A 6,616-nucleotide genomic window follows, 5' to 3' on the forward strand; every position below is an offset into this window, starting at 1 on the left:
TCAGGTACTTGTTGGGTAACAATTTCAGTTCATTTAACAGTCATTATAATTGCTCACACTTGTTCTTTTCATCCTGGGGCCCTAAGTCCTGATCAGAATATGGGCAGTACCATCATCCTTATCATGGGAAAAGGTGGATGGAAATGTGTGACTTTTGGTGTGATTCAGAGTGCTGAGGCTGTTCACAGATGTCTTGGGTCTTGGTTTTTCAGAAGAATACCATCTTCCGCATGCAGAGCAGCTGCTCTTACTGATGACTCCTACTGTTTGAACACATGGAACACAGCAGCAGTGGCTACACATGAATGTATATATGTGTGTATAAAGGAAAGAGTAGGTTGGAACTAATTTTGGAAATTCCTTCCCCTTCTGATCAGCAATATATTAACTTCAGAGATAAACTACTCTTTAAAAAGTTGGAAAAATGATTTGGTTACAGCTGGTAGGAGGCCGAATATAAAAACATGATAGTGAGAATGCCTTGCATTGATACCTTGTACACCTGTTAACTCACATTCTTGGTTTTGATCTTTTTTATTTTTAGCTTTAGAACTATTTTAGTTTAGTGCTATATGTTTGAGAAAAAATTATCACTTAACATAAAACTGCCTGGAAAGATAATCTTTGCATAACTGCTATCCAGGGCTAATTTCTTTTGGTTATTCAGACTTACTCCAGTGGCATGTTCAAGGGGCAAATCTAGTCTTAACACTCTTGTGCAGCATATGCAAGCTGATCTTAATAAAAAGATTACTGTAGAGTTTAATATGAAACAGAGATTTTTACTTGTCATTAATTTATCCATATCAAAACTTGCCTGGATTGTCAAAAGGCATCAGTATTTTTGCATAAATTACTGCTGACCTGAGGAATTATTTGTGCACTTACCTAAGTCCATCCTGTTTGCTTAAAAAGAAAAGAACTGTCTCAATAGCAGATTCAGGGCAATAGCTTTTTGGAAGAGTATGTAGTATATCTTCATTGCCTTTTAGCTTAGATACAGCTCTCATAGGCTGAAAAAGTTCTTCATGAAATTCTGTAAGTACATGGGTCCTATTATTATGTTGCTGTCAGTACCCTAACTGGTACTAGCCATTGCTGCTGTGGACACACACTGCATAACAGCATTGGTTTCTTTTCACCATATTCCTATTGGTGGCAAGATGCTGTTTCTGTCTTAAGTACTTGTAATTTCTAATAGTCCACTTACTTTAAAGTGATGTCCTTTTGGCAGTACTTCCAGCAGGCCATGAGGAAGTTCTCGTGGAAGTATTTTGTTGCAAAGATTGCTAAGCATGCCTCTGGTACTCCAGAAGTAATGGCTGTATTTTGCTGGTTTCTAACCAAGTAAAATTCCTGTTAAACAAGATTATGGCTTAAGATGCAAAGAATTTGATCCAGTATTCATTTCAGTAACATTTCTAGTTTCATTTTTTCCCCCAGTTTTCCTGTGCTATCAGCTCCTATTTGGAAAAAAGTAGCTATAGTAGGCAAAGCAAGGAACTTTGATGAGTGTATGTCCTAGTAACCAACTAAAAACTCAATTTTCCATTGAGACTAAAACTTTATTTTAACTCTCCACTAATACTAAATCCATGGTTATCAAGCTGTTCCACAATACTGTGGGAGTGAATAAGGCAACTATTTTTTTGAGATATTGCATGTAATTACTGGAAAAGATAGGGATATTAGTAACAACATTCAGAAGATTTATAACTTGTTTGCTGGTGCATAGGAGAGTAAGCGCAGATTGCTGAGGGTTCTCAGTTACGAGGTCTATGAATTAAAGTTGTTATCCATAATTTATTATTCTCTATGTGCTTCTAGTCTACATTTAGTTGGAGAGAAAAAGTGAAGAGACAGAGTAGGGAGGAGTAAGCTTGAAAGAGTAAGATTTGCTTCATGTAATTACCATCTTCATCCTGTCCCTGAAAGCAAATAAAGAATGCAATTGTTATTTAATACTTGATTGCTATCTTGCTTTAAGAATTGATGATCCATTCATTAAAACAGAAAAACTGCAACAAGTCTCTTGCCAGGCTCCTGTACCTTCACCATGGAGCTCCTGTGGAAATTTTGGAAGATTGGGAAAGTTGCAATGAATTCCAGAAACAGTTCAAATACAGCTACCAGCTTAGTGGGATCAACTGCTTCTATTTTTGCAAGTATTTACATACATTTTTCATAAGCGGTGCTCCTTGGATCTCGTGCTCAGGTCAGACCTGGTACACTTCCACATGCATTTCTAAAGTTGGATAAGAAGAAAAAGATAGCACTTGTTTGATAGATATACTTTTGTTTGTTAAGTCCTAGTATATTTTTCTGACTGAGTATATTGATGTATGTATTTAGAGAGAGAGAAAATTGTACAGTGCTTCTCAAAAGAGGAGAAAGAAAATGTCTAGAATTTCTTTTAATCTGAATTCGGGTGAACTTGATATCAGAATACATTGTTTAATGCCTTACCATGTAGACCTTATATTACCAGCTTCATTCCAGTACATCTTTCACTCCCACAAATTTTTAACAAGTAATAGTTTAATAATTGAAAGAAAATGTTTCCTGTGCATCTTCTTCTTTCAGAGTGTCCAAATTAGCTTCTAAACTCCTGCCCTTGTATTACATGATGCAAGTTCTGCAAAAAATGAGTAGATTCATCCACATATAGACGTGTTGGCTGGCTGATTTTGTAGGTAATCAAGATTTAATTAGGTAACAGAAATGGTAAATTAGAGTCTGCCTGGGCATATTGGACCTCAACATTTTTTAAATTGTCATTAATGTTCATAAAATGATGATATAACATTTTATGGCCTGGCAGTAATTTGCTTTACATTTATTTACTAGTTATTAACTCTTAAATTCATAAAACAAAAGTAACAGGAAGGGACCTGTATGATCATTTTAGACACTTCTGACATGTATCTGAAGATGTAGTAAATGCCCGCCAAAAGCAAAATCCTTGTAAAATGAGAGGAAATCATAAGGTAGATAAAAATATAAACCAAAAAGCTTATTTTCTATTTCAAAAAGATTCCCAGTGCTTCTATAGCAACTGTTTTCATAATTCGAATTTCGTATCAAGTCCTGATGCACAAAGCAAAGGGATAGCTTTCAGTAGTATTGAGAAACTCATTCTAAAGGGAACCTGAGAGCCATTGCTAACTTATTGCCAAAGGATAGAGTTCATCTCCTCAACTCTTAGAAGTCAGACAACCAGAACTGAGATTCAGTTTCGCAGCTGGTGGCTGGAGTAAGACTCCTCCAGAGCAATTCACCTTGTGTATTGTTTAGCACAATGCAATCACAGAAGTGTTGACATCACTTCTTGATTTAGTCTTGAAATTTAAGAATGAAGTTTCACACCATCACAGTAGTGAGATTCATTTGGCAGACTTGTTGACACACTAAAAATTAAAATAGCTGGTTTTATTATTAAAATGTGTTCCTGAGCATCACATACTCATCCTTTATCCCTGTATTTGTTGCCTTCCCATGTTTTTTCTTGCACTATCTTTCTTTAAGTACTAGTCTGAAAATATTTATATATATGCTTATTATAGGTTTAAAAGTATTCCAGATGTGGCTGCTCAAATGCTTACAGTAAGTTGTGTTTGCTGGACCTTTAAGGGCTCAGGTTGTGATGAGAATAATGTGTTTTCTTACAGTGTCATGGATGAATATCTGAAACTATCTAGATAGCTGGCTTCCACCCAATCTAATGGAAATTAGCTATTAAGTAACTTTGAAAATCTGCATCCTCAATTATTTGGGGTAGAAACATTGTTTTCCCTATTTAACAATGGAATAGTATGACAACTTATGATTGGGTTTTAGCATCAGTAATACTACTACCTGCACTCACTGTTACTATTTTTGTGTGTATATAAAACCTTTTTTTTTTTTATGTTATTACTCCTGGACTTGAAGAGAAGGTCTGGGGAGACCTAATAGCAGCTTTATATGGAGAGGAGAGGAGGTGATAAGAAGTTGGAGCCAGGTTCCTAACGGTAGTGCATGGTGGGAAGGCAAGAGACAGTGGAGAGATGTCTAAACAAGAGAAGAGAGTTTCAACCTGGGTACAAGGAATACCATTTTCCCCAAGAGGACAGTGAGGCAGTGGAGCAGATTACCCAACAAAGCTTTGCTTCTTCTGTCCTTGAAGGATTTCAAGACCTGGCTGGACAAAGCCGTGAGCAACCTGGTCTGACCTCAATAGGGATCCTACTTTTGACTTCCTGAGGTCCCTTACAACTGAATCTTTTTATGATCCTATGAGCCTACCATTTCAATCATGGAAGTGTTTAGTTAATACTACTGGATCAGCTGAAAATAGCTATTGCATTCACATTGCGAATGAATTAGTCTAATGAAGCAGTTCTCTATGAACTACAGAATCAAACTCTTCCTTAATCTGTAAGTATGTTTCTTTGTAACTTCTGAATCATTGTAGTGATGCCACATCTAACGGCATGCAGGTGCTTGAATATATTTGCTGGAAAGACAGGTTGATTTTGTTTTCATTACCTAGCTGTTGAGATATAGAGGTTGGCAATGCCTTCATAAACCACAAGAGAGGGAAGCTTAGGATTGCTGGGGTTTTAGCTGTTAATAAATTCTTCAGTTTCTGGTAACCAGCAGATATTTTTGGAAAAGCAGAACTTAGTCAGTGTCATTTTCCAAATGAGACTTCTAACACCTAAGATGTACTGTACTACAACATATTTTTCCACATGGGGTTTTCTTTAAATAAAAGCCAGATACACCTTTATTCCATAGTATAAAACAGTATGCGTTTATATTATACTTTGAAAATATCTTTTTCTGTCTTTCAATTCAAAAAGTTCCATCAAAATGTGCTTGTTTTTGCTTTAGATAAAAATTAAGACAGAGAGAGAAACTACAGCTCTTAGAATTTTTTTAAAGGCTCTGATTTCAACAGCTGCAGAGAGTAATTATTATAAAGGCTGTAGTCCCAGTTGTTTTGAGTTGATGTTGTAGCCATACTGTAGCAGATACTCAGCAGATGCAGACTGAAGCGCACAACTTGAAACATATGGCAAGATAAAATCTGAAAGCTATGCTAGCTAGCTACCATAAAGATTTTGCGAGGGAAAAGAACCTTAAATCAACACAGACTTTTAAGGAAGCACAGCAAAAATGTTATAGGATAGAAATGATGATACCTCTCTATCACTTCTGCATCTGTAGCTGAAGTCACTGGAAACAGGAGTTGCTGTGTTTTATTCTAATTGAGGGAAGCTAGCAATAATTTTTTCAAGACTTCCAAATAACACTCGTAATCTCAAAGCTCAATTATTGTGCATTCTATTATTTCAGTCTTTCTTACTGTAGCAATATTCCCAAGAAGGCAGAATAAAATTTCAGATAGTAGCAACAAGAAAATGGATTTCAACTGAAATAGATCTTATTTGCTAAGTAAACCACTGAGAAAATTTCTGCCTCTTGGAAATTGTTTAGGTGATTTCCACTTGAAGCATGATTTAAATAATGTAACGCCTGCCTTTTTTCCTGATGGCCACGTTTAATTTTAATTTTTGTGGTAGAATACATTGCTGAAATATAATTATCATTCGTTTCATTTTAAGCATTCCAGGGCAGAAACAATTATATGCATGTTAGAAGGATCGTAAAAAATTATATTTTATAAACAACACATATTGTAACATGTATGGTTTGATACTTTAAAACTGAGACCATTCTTTTCACTTATATATATATATATACCTCCACCACACGCAGACGTGACAGATGCACAGATGGTAAGAATCTGTTATCAGTACTTGTCTGCCTACTGTCTTGATTTTCAATTGGCAACTACTTAATACTTTGCTCTGCTAGCCATCGTTATTAACCAGGTTTTCCACCTTTAACCCTTCCACCACCCATCTGTAAAAACCTTTCCTGAGGTGTCTAGTCATGTCGAAGCAGGTCTGATGAGCAGCACGAGACATCACAGAACTGCCTTAGCATGTGGATGACACTTTACTGTAAACTATGCATTTATGTTTTCTTTTGTATATTTTGCTGAATGTATTTCTTGTTTCGATAAAATATTTACATAGTGCTGAGAAAATGAATGTTCTGGTGTACAATACAGTATTTTTTTCTGGTTTAATACTGTTTGTATATCACACTGATGCTCATAGAACTGTGTGGGCTGTCTAGCGTGTGGCTTGCAGCAACATCTTCCTTTTTCATCTGAGCCTTTAAGATCTTACTTTTCTGGTTAATGTTAATGGCACATGAGTGGGAAAGATCTTACAATGCAATGTAGTTTCCCTGTCTGTACATATTAAGTGCTTGAATGCATTTTCTCTTTACTACAACAATATTTACAGAAAAGAATAATTTCGCTATCCATTGACCAGCAATCCATTTCCCTTTTCAGAAACTCACCTTCAACAGATAGCAGGGTATGGCTGTATACATCTGAAACACATATTCACATCTTCAGAGATGAGAAACAGCATACATCATGACTGGGCAGATATTTCATATTGGAAAAGAATGATTTTATGTCAGATTGGAAGCTTCTAGATGCTATGAATGGCAATAATGGCTTCAGCTATCCCTTCAGAACAGAAAAAAACCA

The sequence above is a fragment of the Leptosomus discolor genome, chromosome 1 (genome assembly GCF_034619465.1).
Source record: "Leptosomus discolor isolate bLepDis1 chromosome 1, bLepDis1.hap2, whole genome shotgun sequence".
Lineage (NCBI taxonomy): Eukaryota > Metazoa > Chordata > Aves > Leptosomiformes > Leptosomidae > Leptosomus > Leptosomus discolor.